The sequence below is a fragment of the Anser brachyrhynchus genome, assembly GCF_964034855.1.
Source record: "Anser brachyrhynchus genome assembly, chromosome: 1".
NCBI lineage: Eukaryota > Metazoa > Chordata > Aves > Anseriformes > Anatidae > Anser > Anser brachyrhynchus.
The window spans coordinates 128,688,168-128,704,569 of record NC_137694.1 but is presented as its reverse complement, the minus strand read 5'-3'; positions in this window follow the sequence as shown (position 1 = coordinate 128,704,569).

Genomic DNA, 16,402 nt, shown 5'->3' with positions numbered 1-16,402 from the left:
AGACCTCAAAGATAAATGCAGGTAGAGAGCAATTACTCTGAACTTAATTTCTTTATGTTAACAATTTAGATTACCAAAAACAGGTAGCTGATATCTGTGGAATGGAGGCAGTGGTTTAGCCCAGAGAGGGGTGATAAATTGCTAGCTCCCAAAAACCACGACCTCTGCTTTATGAGTTTATTCAAAGAGCAAAATAGCCTTCTAGAGGACACGACCATAAGAAACCATTTGACTGATTCACTGTTGCAGAAAATGTAGAAATTATGCATGAGAATGCTAGAAAAAAAAAAAAAGGGAAATAATTTCCTTTGCCTAGCCACTCCAGAATGATGAACTAAAACAAGACAGTGAATAAAATGAAATCCTTCTGAAGTATCCTTAACAGTATTGCAACAGACCCTAAAAACCTATCATAATAACTATCACAGGCATTGAACCCCCTAGCCAACTAACATAACAATAGCTACCCCAGCCTCTAGCATATAAGGAACCAATCAAACATTTTCAGTCATTGAACACTCTGCTAACCTAAGGTGAACAGTCTGCTGTAAAAGCCCAAATGTCTCTCTAGGGGAAAAACCAGATGGCATGTTTGTATATGAGGAATTAGGAGAACTATTTTGCCCACCCTGTCCTTCATCCTTCTTCCATAACCAGAAGTTAGCTCTTATACCATTCCTCCTATTGGCAACTTCAGGAAAAAGACAAGGGAACACATTGGGCTTGAAGTCTCAAAACCATCTTGGACCACTATATTGACTACATCAGGAAAAGAATCAGATGAGAAATAATTAACAAACCAGCCATCGTTACAATTTCTTTTCCTGTCTCACAAAAAAAGTCCATCCTAAATATGGAATAAAGGAAACATACAACTAACTATATGACACTATATATACAATGAAGTCAAGGAAGACTCTGCACTGGGCAGAAAACAATACACTTGCTCCCAGTGAATGTAACTACCTCCCCACTATAATACCATTGTGGCCATCAGGAATATGTGCGTCCTGTCCATCAACCTTCCACTTTCTGATAGTACTCCAGTCTGTCCTCTCCAGTATGTTGCTGAGATGAACATTAATCTTCTGTGATCCAGACTGTATAAAACAAGAAATCATTTAGTTCATTTAGTTCATCCTCACCCAGAATAGCCTTTTTTTTTTTTTTAGACAGCAGGCACAGTATAAGCATAAAGATAGTCCAATAATATTTTGACTTTATCCTGAACCACCTTAAAAAAAAGAAAAAGAAAAAAAATAAAAGAAAAAGGCATAGGGAAAATGTAAAACAAAATAAAAAGATTCTAAGTTGTACCGCTAAAGCTTAAGCCTTTATTTTACCTTATATACTTAAGTTAAAACTTTATCACTTGCACTGAAAACCTGAATTTCGTCACTGATTTGTATCAAATTCAATAACGATTATCACGCCATCAAACTCTCTTGAGTATTCCTGCGCTGAAGTCACCTTAGACAACCTGATCATTATCAGACTCCAATTTACTAGTCGTGATAAGAGACTCATAGATAAATATGCTTGTCTGAAGAAAATCTGCTGCTGTCCAGAAGAGCTGGGCTTTTCTGACACCATCTCATTTGCTCTGAAGAGATTACCGGTGGAGATCACTTTAATTGTTTAGATGTCCTGCACCCAATAAGTGTACTCTCCTGGGGTTATAGGTGACATCTGTGAGTCAAAAGGATCTAAAACGCTGTCAAACACTATCATTCCCAGTCTATGTAAAGGACCTTGTATAGGTCCCCAGGGACCTATACAAAAAAAAATCAGTAACAACACATGAGTTCGTACACTGAATGAAATGTTGTCAGAGCCAGAACTCCTACCTTTTGCACAGCTCCCGTCTCACTAGCTTCAGCCCTAGAAGCAAATACTCGGGGCTAGTATATACCAGCAAGACTGAGACTGTGTTTGAGCAGCAAACTGAGTTTGGCAATGGATCTTCTCACAATAGCAATTATCCCTGGAGCCTTTACAAGACATTTCTGTGGCACATTCACTGGCCATATGCCCTCCTGGACACAACAGCTAAGACTAAACATCCATGATGCACCAGAATGAATCTGCAGAGCTAATAATGGACAGAAACACCCATTTTCCAGTGAAAGATGTCTCTCAACGTGGCCACACCAGTGCTGAAATTTTTAGTGCTTTTCACACAGACCCAATTAAACACCATCAGAACAGGAGGACAGCTACTAGAAAGCATTTCTCTTCCAAATATGAAGAGACTAGAGCCTCTTTTGAGGCATGCTTTCATTTAACACCCTCCATCCCGAGCTAACCTCTCCAGCCTTGAAGAGGGAGAAAATATTTATCATTCTTTCCCAGAGGATTTAACAAGCTTATCGTCTCCACCTCTGCTCCACAGGTGCTGTCTACTTTTGTATTTCATCTAATTTAACAGGTTAATTTCAGCTTTCAAAGGTGCTGTGTAGTCAGGCATTGGAATGGGTTGCCCAGGGAAGTGGTGGCATCACTTTCCCTGGGGGTGTTCAAGGAAAGGTTGGACATGATGCTTAGGGACGTGGTTTAGTGGGTGATGTTGGTTGTAGAGCAATGGTTGGGCCAGGTGATCTTGAAGGTCTCTTCCAACCTTAATGATTCTCTGATTCTCTTTTAGACGTGAAGAGGGGCTAGAGTGACCAATCGCTTCCTTGTTGTTTCTAGCTTTTATCAAATCGGTCTAATGAAACTTATCAATGCTCCCACCAAATATTGACTTCTGCTCTTATACCGTTATGGCTCTAATACTACTTTTACAATATTCACAGAACTCTCTGTATTGATGATATTGTTACATTTCAGCTCCATTTCTGTGGCACAGACTATACTAAAGTGAAAGACAATTATTTACGGAATCACTGCTGGACTTGCAGACTACTGCGATCACTGCCTGTGTTACATTGGTTTAGTGCACATGGGAACTATGATGCTTTTTTTCTGGGGAAGCACTGCGAAGTCCTTGGACTGCAGTGCCATTCTGCCAGCTGACATTAATATCTGGCTGCAGGCTGGGAGTCTCTGCCCTCAGAGCAGCCACTGAAGCCAAACTCACTTGGTACCTTTGGAAGCCAGCTGCTGTCAGAAACATATTCATTGCAGAAGTAATGGGACATTAATAACATCCAGCATCTATTTAGTGCTTTCTGAAGTAACAAACACTATGTTCATACATGAAGTTGGTAAGGCTGTTAAGATATCTGAAATGGAAAAACCAAAGTATAATGCAGCCAGAACATAAAAAAGGAGCATGAAATTGCTACCCTTTTATCCAAATGGGTTGATTTTCAGAGATAATAGTCATCTATACCTCCAACTGAATTTGTTTTTGAAGATGTGGGAGTCAGTGGAAGTTGCAGGTGCCTAATGCCTCTGAAGATCAGACCACCTGCCCAGATGACTAAATGGGGAGGAAGAGGGGGGCAGCAAGAAGGTGCAGGCTGCATCTTGTGGAAGTTCCTGATTTTGACAATGTGAGCCAGGTATATGTGACATTTCACTAACAGTCTGCTGAATGAATGACTTCTCATTCCAATGTTAATTTGTAGGATCATATTACCTCTCAAAACAAGATTTTATTTTCCTGTCAAGTTCTGAACACAAGCTTAGTTAAATCAATTAACATACTGTTTTCTGCACACACAAGAGAGCTGAAAATCCCCTACATCTCAGAGCTTTTTCTAATTACAAAGAACCAGCTTTCAGGAACCATAGAGCCACATGGTCTATGTAAAACTGTGTGAGGGAGGGCGTGTATCTTACATGTGAAGAGGAAGAAGACAGCTTGGCTTAGTGCAGGCTCATGGCTCCATGAGACTTCTGTCCATTTTCCTGGGGCACTGAACTTTTCCCCTTCCTTCTTTGAAATGGGTAGTGGCAACATGACTTTCTTGTTCCAGAGGAGGAAGGTGCTTTTTCTTCCAAACCAAACAGCCGAGAAAGAATGTCCATGTGGTCCGGGTGGCAGTTCTTCATCCTCTACCACTGCTGCCTCTGCCAGCCACGCTGCTCCTGGGTGCGAGCAGGATTGGGGCAGGGTATTTTCCAGCAGAAGGAGTTTCTAATTTGGCACTCAGCTCCAGCCAATCTCTGAGTTTTGTGGCTTGGAGAGTGTAATGCAATTTTGGTGTGTTGTGTTTAGCTTTTGATGGATTTTATTTTTATTTTTATATTATTTTATTTTATTTTATTTATTAATTTTTTAATTCTGGTTGATTTGACTGTCAAGGTTTTCAATAGCATCAACAGCAGTAATTTAACTTCTGTTACCTGTTGTGGGTGGTTTATGTAATGTTAAATTTTTTCTTTCGTGCAAAGCACCGAACTGCCAAGATCATAAGCATTATATAAATTACTAAATTAAATAACTAAATGAGAGGCTTTTCAAGGACTCTCAAAGGAAATTTATTTATTTATTTGTAGCTAGAACTTCAGAGCTTTGGTATAGTTCAAGAAAGAGCAGAATAACAGGAAAAAAGCTATTAGGATATGATTTCCTTTCAAAACAAATGTAATGTCAATACTATCTCCTTGTTGCTGGTCTTTGTATATACATACAAGAGAAAGACAAAATATGCTTTAAAAAGCTGTCTCTACCCCAGGAGACATTATCATATCAGTTGTATGTAGAGATGTCAAATGATTTGCCCAGCATTAGAAATCTGTTCCTAAGCCTGGGTTTGACATCTATCTTCTGTGTCATGTCTCACTCCTGATTCTTCGACATGGTCTTCCTCCTTATGGACATCCACTGCTTCTTCCTTGACAAGGTACATATAAACTGAAATCAAACCTAAGTTCTTTTTTTTTTTTTTTTTTACTGCAGGACTGCAAGCACTTTTGAGTTTTTCAGTAGTTTTTAATTTTTAAACAAAAATTATGCCACTCTTTACTTGACATTGCTGTCACATTAAGAGGATGCAGAATCAATGCAAGTTTTGGCAATTCCAACTCTAGACTCTCTGAGATCTTGTAAATTGGCTGCAGTTTCTCAAGCACCACTACAGCACCCTGTCCAATTCTGCTGGCCACACAAGGGTATCCAACATGTTTTAGCTGATGGCACTGCTCCTCATCAGATCTTTACATGCTAGGACACCGTAGGATTTGGAATGAGAAATAAAACTGTAAACAAATCCCACTGTTCCCAGATGGCATGGCTTACGACTGTCATCTCCATCTTGTCAAATCTAATTTATTTACTTCAGTATAATGTTACAGCAAATACATAATTAAGAATTTCACATTTATGGAAATAAAAGAAAGTTGGTGTCTGGAAAAATTACACCACCCTATATTAAACTAGTGAAAGATCCACTAGTAGCTGTAGCAATAGAGACAGGTGAATTAACTCATTAGAAATGAATAGATGTTTCATGCAAAAAGGCATATATAGTGAAGAAGAAAACTATCAATATGAGGCAGCCAGATATAAAAAGTGATGGAATGTCTTGATTGCAGACTTTATGGACCTCAGCTATTAACCATGCTATATAACAGTGCAAATAACTTTCCTGAAAAACTGTAAATCAGTCTTATGCCATTAGACAAAATATTATGTGATATTTTGAATTAGTCTTTTAAATGACTCTGCTCAGATATGCTCATATCACGGATAATAGTAGAGCTCTGTGTGAGATGATATGCATTCAAGGAAAATAAGAGATAATGACCATGGTTCGCTTCAATAAACCTATGGTTAAACCACACACAGATATATGCCAGAATAAATGTAGCTTGACAGTGAAATCAGCCATGGTGCACTGTGTGAAGAACATAGCTGTTAGACAGAACAGCAGTCAAAAAATGACTAACTTTATAAAATGCTGCCAGATAAGAGGAGAAAAAGTATGGGCACAATGTATCTGTCACATTAGGTCAGCATTTATTAATATATCTTTGAATGGAGTGTTTGGAAACGTAACTCTAAGTTAAAAGGGAACTGATCACAGAATAGAAGTTATTTCTTGTTCGACTTGATTTAAATAGTGGCAGAGAGCATGCTGTTATCAGTGCTGCAAGATGAAAAATGTATTTGCTGAAATCCTCTAAAATAATTCTTCCGTTGTACTAATTGATGAAGAAGGAAAGCCAGTTTCCCACTATAGTTTGCTTATGGTGTCAGGTATGGGATTTATGTCACTAGACATTCAAGCGGTGAAGATAAGTCAGTTAGCATCTTGTTTCAATCTATCTTTCCAGAGTGATACTTCTCAAGCATTTTGGAAGTACAGTCTTCTTTTGGCTCGTGCATGTCTGTTCACCCCTTTTTGTTGGCAGCTGCTCATCTCCAAAGCAGGGTGGTGGGAATTGGCTGGGATTACTGGCTGCAAGTACATATGCCTATTCACTCACTCTGGTTAAACTGAGCTGCTTGCTGGCACTTGGAGGTAGTTAGCAGCTATCTAGCTAGTTGAGACACTTGCAGTCCAGAAATAAAAAATCTGTTCATGCTAAGAATGGAACAGCTACCAGCCTAGGAGGAAGATGAATTGGTATGGATATATCTCATCTAGCACTTCATGAGCTATTTCAGCCTTTATGCAGTTACTCATCTAGGGCAGTTCTGGAATTTAGGTGTAGCCATGAGGGACACATGAGGGACCTGTAAGGGACCCGTAAGAGACAGGGACATTTGCTGGGACATTTGCTATTATGGGGAACTATTGTGACCCTTTAATCAACTAAGAGGTTCCCTTCAGAAACAGAAGTATCTCTTTTGCTATTACTGGGAGGTTGCTCAAATACCTTTGGCATTAGAATCCTGTTTCTAAATTATCCTCAGGCTTGTTTTTTTTTTTTTTTTTTTTTGTGTGTGTGTGTGTGCGTTTGTTGTGTTTTCTTTTTTAAACATTTCTGCAGGCCCCCTCTCTCATCTCCCATACGAGTTTATAAAATAGCAATTACATCATCTCTCCACCTTCATTTTGCTAAAATAAAGTTCTCCTGTCATATCTCCTGTCATATTCTTTCTATATCCCTCCATATACTTGCAGTATTAGAGCTCTGTGACACTTTCTTGAACTGGACTGTCCAGAATTTGATATAGTCCACTGGGGAAGATCTGTATCTTTTTAGAGAAGTCTTGATATTTTCCATTTCCACTTGAAATACCTTGTGTTTTATGCTCCAGAGTTGATTGTTGCTTGTTGGTGGTGGTCAGTTACTACCCTGGTGACCCATAATTACTCTGTAGTCAGCTGGGACACCCAGGACTCTTTCTGTTATTTCCCCTTTGGGAGCTCAAAGGTACAGCAGGGTGCCTTGCATGCCCATTGGTGAACTTCCAGATGTTTGTGTTACTCCTGCCTTTAAAGTCAAGAGTACTTGCTGGTAATAATAGCTCCTGGTGTTAGGAAATTATTCAACCTGAAGCAAGTGTTTTACAGTATGGTGTATTTAAAACGAAGAGGCTCACCTGTACACTAACTGTACAAGTAATATTTACTGCAGTGGATGAGCACTCATCTTGCACTAGAAGCTTCACAAAAGGGAAAAAAAATAAACCAACTGCTGCTCCACAGACATAATTATTGCAAAGTTTGCTTTCCCATACTTTGGAATGCGAGGAATATTTGGTTGGGTAGCAAAAAAATTGGATTGGATTCTCTGGTTTAGAAAAAGTATTGTGCCTCTTACGTGATTTCTATTTATTTATATATATTTTTTTCAGCTAGAGTCTTGCTCTGTGCTCGAGTCTTAAAGACAAATACATTTTCATAAAACTATTCTTTCCTTAAAATTTTTGTGTTGGCATGTTTCCTTTGACCAGATTACTTGCACTTTATTCTATATTGTTTGAAGGCAGCTCAGTGCTACATTTCATTTACATGTGCCTGTGACCTTTGATCATAAATCTCATAAATAAGTGCAAAGTCCCTTCATTTCTATCTTTGAAATCATACTCAGCAGCACTCAAGAGAAAAAGAGCTTATGGTTAGGAAACTATGGCATTAGATTTGATGAAAGGATCAAGAAATCATCACAGTCTAAAAAATATGTCTTTGAAGCATTCTGGTCCACAGTAATGATTTGTGTTATAATACAGATTTTATGAAAAAAAAGAAAAAAAAAACAACAAAAAAAACCACCTTTCTCTTTGAAGGAAAGATAGGAAACAAATTTGGTTTATGTGAAATACCTCCTGAAAAATATGGCACCTACTACAGTAAGGAAATATTCAAAGGCAGGACATGAGAAATAGCTGACCTATAGAACTTTTTTAGTAATGGTTGTATGTAGATTGCATCAAGCATTCCAGTCCAAATGTTTTTGTGCATTGCTTATGTTTAGACATATATCATGCTATCTTATTCAGGAAAATATTTTCAGTTTAAAATCTATGCAAACAGTATGTCAAATTTCTCCATTTGGGTAGTTGGATGGTTAGCAAGAAGGTGTACAGGAAATGATGGGCTGGAGAGGCAAAATGCATGCTAAATGCTTCTTTATTTTTGTGTTCTGATAGCTGCCTGCAAACCATGGTAATAGTTGTATGTGGGCAGGTAACATTTGCAATCAGATTATGGGAATATTACTTTACGTTTACAAATTAGATTCATGAGGAGAACATGACACTGGGAAATTTTGTATGTCTGTAGCTGACTGATGGAAAAAGCATAATTGTCCACTAAGTGCAGGTAAATTGAGCCATTGATACAGAAGATATATGCAGGGCAAGAGAATTCAGAACCAAAGTAGAGAGAAACTGTGCATATTCATCTGAAACTGACTATATTTTAAATTGGCTAACTACTCTACTACAAAGCTGTAGCTAAGATTACCCTCAAGTAGCTGGATAGCAGAGAAACTCTAAAAGTCCAATAACAATAGTTGAAAGTTTATGTAAATTCAGAAGAGTTACTGCAAGCAGGCTCTGAATAAGCTATGGCCTGGGAGTTGAGTTGGAAAATCTAAAGCCCAGTAACCAGTGAAAATTTGCTGGTATGAAAATGTGTCCAATCACACAAAAATCTGCTGGTCTTCCTCTTGCAGTGTTGATTGTAGAGGTACCCTCTCTGCCACTCTTCCACCCCAGATACTGTCAACTGTCAATGTCTTCTTTTATGAAAAGAAATTTGTAGCACTGCATTAGAATGATTGAATTACTGACAAATTGTTTGTGTTAAAACATACAAATCCAAATTCAGATTGCTTCACAATATTCACAGTTTTGACATATGTCTTTCACTTAGATGGAAAGTTCAATCCTGTCCAAAGAAAAAACAGGGCAGGCCTGTAATGACATGTAGCTTCCATGTGTGGATTTACCTCAGAGCATTTCAAACGATAGCTAAATGACATTACCACACTTGCTTGTCAGGAGCAAGTGATTTTCTCAGTTGGCTAGTAGCAGAACTAGGAAGAAAAACCCAAACTCTGCGGGTCCCTGCTCTGCCAGGCCATATTTTTGCATGAAAACAAACTTATACAGGAGTACAAGTTTTTACTTCTCAACACCAAAATAATGTTTCTTTAACATACCTTGTTTAAACAATGTTTAAAAGCTTGTCTTTCCCCAAATCCCTAAATTTGTAAACTCTAAAATACCACTCAAGCTACAGTGAAAACTATGAACAGTAACTATCACTCATAGTGAGAGTATGTCAGACCAGATGTTGGAGAGGACTTTTTATGACCTACTGGTGTCTCATAAATATGTTTGGAAAACAGAGAGTTTAGAGACCAATTATGTACGTACTTTTCATAACATGCATATATCTCATGTTCTGCATTGAATTGCTAAGGATACTTGCATTAAAAAAAAAAAAAAGATCTTTACTCCTTTGGTCATCAGCTTTTTTTGCTCTTTGTATTTTGTATTTCCATAACAACTCACAGACTTCAAATTTATTTTCTGTAAAGATAATACTTAAATACAAAAGAAGGAAGGATCAGAAAATTCAAAACATACATATGCATGATAGCCTCCTGGGTGGCAAGCGTCACAAACTGCTGAAGATTAAATTGTTGCCAGACAGAAGGCCTGTGGTCATCAAGGAGATCTTGTCCTTTAATTGGATTGTCTTGCACAAAAGAAACGTTTTCATTTAACACGGTAGACCTCTTTTCACGTTCAGTTTGATGTCCCTAGTTTCTTTTTACTTTTTTTTTTTTTTAACCACAAAAGTATCATAATTCTAGTTGCTGTTACAAAATATTGTTAATATTCTTGTAACCCTGAGGGCACATGAGTGGCCATAAAAGGCCACAGAAAGTGCTTCTGTCAATGAGGGACTCAGAAGAAAACTGGACCAATTCCATAGCAAATCTGCATAATAGGGACTAAAAAAGGGAAATACTTTCATCTGATGAAATAGATCAGCAGGAGTACTGAGTTTCATGAAGAGATGGGATGGCATTACTTTGAGGATTAATACTTTTTATATATTTCACAGGAACAGAGTATTTTGTCTAATATTTTTATTTTAGGCTCCATACTCTGTTTTATGAAGCACATTGAATCATTATCCCTTGGGGGAAAGCTAGTTCCTCACGGATGGCAGTTCAATGAATTCACTTTGAGCAAAAGGTGAACATTTCTTAGTAATATGGAGGAACTTACGTGACACTTCTGTGTGATGACATTTACACCTACTAAATCCTTCTTGTGACGCTAGTTGCTGGCATGTAAACTGAAGCTCCACCTACTGCAGCTGGATTCATGTCTAACTTTCTGGAGCAGACAGGATTTCCAGAAATCTGACTGACAAATGAAGCATAAAATATGTTCTATTACTCATCTTGCACCATAATGGGTACATCTAAACTTCTTTCTTAGCTTGTGTCTGCTAGAGTCACTCAAATAGATAAATGGTTCTGTCAAGACATACATGACTGAGAGAGGCAGCAGCAATGGAAAGCTAAGCATGTCCATATGAACAGATAAAGGTGGATGCAAAAGCTTATGAGCTCTCTAAGTAGCATTATGAAGATGATATATATGAATAAATAAAACTTGCCTCAGCTTTTAGCATAGGCAGAATCCCATCCAAATGTTTGTTAGTGGCTTCCCAGCTGGAGATGGTTGATTTTCAACCCACTTGAAGCAGGGCTGAAATTTTCCTACCTTTCTTCATTAGTTAAGCGGAGAGGTGCAGACGGGAGGGTAAGCACTTAAAATTAGATGTGAAGGTATTATTGAAAGTTGAAGACAGGGACGTCCGAGATGGAAACAGTCAAATCACTTTTGGAGGAAGAATCTCTGTAGGACAGTGAGGTGAATGTCAAGGAAACTACATAAGAGGAAATTGCAGTGATCAAACTGGGATATGACTGAGAAAGGACCCTGAGCCCTTTTGTTCTCAGGTGGAGGAAAACAGCTGGAACTTCACCAAGAAAAAAAAAAGAGAGGAAGATTAGGAAATGGCTGGATATTAGGAAAGAATGAAAGAGGTGTTTAGTCTGACACCAGAAGGAGTGGTGAAGTTATCATCACGACAGAAACGTTGTCTATAAGAGAGAGCGATGTGTGGAAAAACAGGGGCTAGTTTCAAGGCCATTAAACTCAAGAGATTTCAGCAGCAGGCTGAAACGTTGATTCAGTCAGTGGAAAGGAGCTCCAGAGTGAAGGAACTGATTTATGAGTACTCGCAGAGGGGTATAGAAAATGATATTAGAGAAGCTGAAGAGACACTTGGAGCTTGTGCGCCTGTCTCCTGTGTTATAAATGACCTGTGAGAGTGCTGTAAGCCCTTAAGGTAATTGAGCCCATGCCTGTCTCCTTGCCAAACGTTTGTGTAAGACCAAAGTTTCATTTTAGTTGCATATGGGATGGTTTGGGGTCCTCTTCTTATTGAGGAACATGATACACCAACACATTCTGTCAAAAGCAGTCAAATGCACTTTATGTTCCCTGAATGGGTCAAATCCGTTGGAGAGAAATGAACAAAAATAAAGACTATGCAATCCTAGTCTATTTTACAAAAAGCATTTACAGTCTTGACCAAGGAAGAAAAGAACATTCTGTTTCAGGACTCCTTCTAAGCACATACCAGGTAACAACAGACTGTGAGCTCAGACACTGTATTAATATTGAAAGAGGTGATGATTTTAGGTTATTCAATATCAAAGACTAACTGAAACAAAATATCAACTTTCATTCCTTGTTGGCTTCGCTTGTATCCATATGTCAATCAAAGATATAAAAATGCACAAAATGTCCGCTACGCTCATATACTTTTATGACAAATCAGGTATATGCCTAGATGTGCAGATTTGCAACTGAATCCTACTTTACTCAAAATTAGGCAAAAAAAATTCAAACTGCCACTTCTTTATTGTGTCTCTCAAACACCTATTCCCCAGCTCCAAGCATTTGCATAGTAATTATTTGCTTTTAAATTAAATAGCAATGGTTTTTTTTAGAAATTCTAGCAGTCCTACAAAGTACTTCAGTTTCGATGAATTTGCCCTTTTTCAAATACCAAACAAACAAACAAACAAACAAAACCCTTCAAAAGCCAATAAACACATTTGGACCAGCTCTGTTTAGATTCCTGAAGGCTTTACCAAAGGACTCAGTACAGGAGTCAATGAAGTTCAGCTGGAGGGTGGCACAGCATCGTGCCCACAGGTCATGAATATCACCCAGGGCAATGACAGTGAACAAACAATTCACCCAGTTACCTGCCACACAGCAGTGCTTTCACTCATAGGGTCAAGAACCATCCTCGGCCCAAGCAGACACATGACGTGACCCACCTTACTCTGTGATTCTGACTAGGGCTGAGTATATTGCAGACTGGAAAGATGCACAAAAATACACCTTGATGCCTTCACATGGGAGCAGTACTCTGCACTGAGGAAGAATTATCTCAGCCTTCATTCTCAGAGGAAAAAAGAAGCAAAGGCTAAAGACTTTTCATTGTCTCCAGATCCTAAACATCAGCATTGTCTCGTTGTCAATATTGCCACTCAGAACTGGTGTTTGACTAGGTCTGTGGAAAGACTGTGGCCAAAATCCAGGGATTTTTCCACCTGCCCACATTGCCGACCTGAAGGAAGCTGGCTGGCATTTGGTTTTGCCCATCCTCATTCCTGAAGACCATTAAAAGACAGCATTTATCTCTGTGCAACTCCCTGCATGCAGATACCATGCTCTGTATTTTTGCTAGCTGTCTTCTTGATTGACCTTCACACACCCTGAGAGCACAAATTCTTAAGGGTATAAACCAATTAAAATGTGCCGTCTGCTCCTTATGGAATGAGAGGAAAGAAACTCATCAGGTTTCAACTAGTCTGAGAAACAGACACATCTGCTCCTGTCATCATCAGCTCATGGGATGAGCAGCTGGAGGATTCTCAGCTCACAGTTGGGATTGTTAACATTGGGGGATCAGCCCATGGGAATTAACGCAATAAAAAGCTGCAGGGGAAGTGTATATTATATAACCACCAGGAAAATCTAGTTGCATTTATGCTCGTTATTTTCTGTAATCGTGCAAACAGCTGATAAAACCAAAATGCGCTCCACTTCATTTCTTGACTAAGTGCAAAGAGGTCAATAGAGTTATATCAGAAATTAATTTAGACCATAATATTCTGAACAATTACCATCTGGTGAATAAAAGGATCGTGCTCCTAGAATAAGCTTAGAATACTAGTATGAGTACGAGCCGAAAAAGTACATGCAATATATGGTCTTATAAAGAAGTTGTAATTAGGAAAGAAAAATGTAAGTGAGGACCACAGAGAATGTAATGTACTGAAAGAAAGAATTATAATTGTCATGAAGCTTGCCTACATGCAAACTAGGGACATTCAGCTTTCATTCTTCAGACTACTTTCAAAATATGATGTGCTAAACTAACAACTGTTATATGTAGGTGTCCCAGACTTAGAAATGCTTAGGAATACTGTTTAGTATATTTTCTTCAAATGCTCTGGTGAATTGAAATAAAAACCTTTTAAAGATTTGTATTGGGTATCACTTTTTTTTTTTTTTTTAAAATTGCCTGAGGGTAGAATCTTGACTGAAGAGAACAAGTGCCCTGATGAAATCCAGTAGATGTTTCAAGCAAGTTTATCAGGAACCTACATTCCATCCTCCACTCTACTTGCTTTGAAAGAACACTTCTTTTGCCACTGCTGTTCATGAAAACTCTGCTTTTCATATTTATGAGGAAAAACATTTCTCACACCTCATATTTTTCATAAAACACCACAGTTCTTCTATTTCTGTGCAAACTTATAGTACTTTCCAGAAACATTAATTTGTTGCTAGTGATGCATTAGCAACGTAAAAAAGAGGCAATCATTAGCTGCGTATCTCTTGTTCATTAAAAAAAAAAACAAAACAGAAAAATTCCAGAGAAAAGTAGCTGCTTGCATCTTACAACTTGAAAACAGCCCCCGTTTGCTAGAATAGCTGCTGACAATGACAAAAGAATCTGCATTTATGCCTCAGTTAGAAATGATTGCAAAAGGACTCATTTCTTTGCACAATGCATTGCAATGTCTTCCAAAGACTTAAAAATCACAGATTAGGATTGTGAAAGTGCTTGGCCTTCCTTTATTTACCCATTTCTAATTTTTATTAATGCATGTAGTAAATAATGCAAAAGGTTCTGGTAGAGAAAAATATTTTTTTAAATGTATCTGTCATGTGATGAATATGAATCATTAATTTCAAACCGTAGGTATGAAGTCAAAACCCAAATGTCTTCAGATCTTGTATTGAAAGGGAGAAGGGATCTTAGGTGTCCCATTTTAACTGTAAAACCACTGCTTTTCAGGAATTGCCATTCTGAAGACATAACTGCACCTGTAGACTTAATCAAACTTTTGTGCAAGGCAACTTGAACAGAGACAGATTGTACTCACACTGCTAAACAAAAGAGAGCCAGGTACTTTGGTTGTGCCCACACAGTGTTGGGCTGGCTCCCTGAGCAGATCTACTGGGTCTGGTTTGTATAGCCCCTGGCTCTAGGTCTGATCCACCTGTGAGGCTCTGCTACCTTTCTGTGCCATTTCTTTACATTTTTCCAGCTCGGAGTCACTGGGACACTGTGAAAGCTGTGTTGCAGTCCACCACAGGGTGTTTCTGTATTACAGGACAGTGAGTCGTGGCATTTTTTTGGGAGAGATGGGAGGAGGTTCCTGAGAGTGCAAAGCCTGAGGGAGCACTGTTGGAAGAGGACTGAAACAGAGAGAGTTGAGCTGGGCACAATCACATCAACGTGGCCTCTTGAGAGATGTCCAAGTGACCTCTTGCCCAAACTAGACTGGGGTAGTGCCTCAGAGAGAGTTAGCTGATGGCCTTCAGGAAAAGCCAAGGAGTGAATGGAGGAGCAGAGACCCCACACTCAGGCCTTCTCTTCAGTCCCTTTTCATTTAGCAATAAGTACTTACATATTTGCACAAAGAGCAAATAGACCAGACTTTGCATCCTCAGTGCTACATTTTCACAGATTCAATGAGCTGTTGTAGATTACACATGTAAGGATAAAATAAGCTCTGTTATGTTTAGAAACCAAGATCATAAGTTCATTCACTATATCATTTGGTCCTGTCACAGTCTGTGATTTGCATGAATGTTTTGCCCAAAACTGTTTTAGAGGACTAGGTCCATTAAGAGGTTTTTAGGATTGTTCATTTTGAATACTCCATATCATTTTCTCTCTCAGAAGAAGATAAGATTTTGCTATATAGACATACAGAAATAATAGAAATGTAATGAAAAAGAAAAAACAAAAACAAAAACAAACAAAACAAAACAAAACAAAAAACCAGAAAGCAGCTGGAAGAGGTCTGAGAAGTCTCTGCTTTAAGGCAACATCAGCTGTAATTAATTCATTCCCAACAAACATTTGTGTAACCTGCTTTTTAAAGGCTCCCATGATGTAGATTCTATGGTCTTCTTCCTCGTAGGAAGCTTTCCTCTTTAACATAAATCTTTGTTGCAATTGTAGCTCACTGCTTCCTCATGCTCCCCCTGGGTTGATATGGAGAACTATTTGTTCCCCTCCTATTAGCACCCACTCATTACACAAGTTAAAGGGCATTATTATACACCTCTCCTCAGATTTTCCAAACTGTTTTCAGTCTTTCAGTGAGGGGCTGTGTGTTCCTAGATTTGTCTTGAGGCATGGAGCTTTCTGGGTACAGTACTGCTGCAGAAGCCTCAATGGTGCTGACAAAGGTGGAGGGTTTATTTACATACCTGTAATTGACACTCCTGCTTACAATGCCACACCATCATCTTACACACAATGCTTCTCTGTTTCTGTTCTGAAGCTCCTCTGAGCTCCCTATTGTCTCCAAAGTCCATGAGCAGAGTTTTATTCCCTCTTAATGCACCTTAATTCTGTGAAGCACCAGACTCCAGCCAGGACATTGCCAAACCCCTCCCCATATATCCTCTGGTTTGACATGAGAT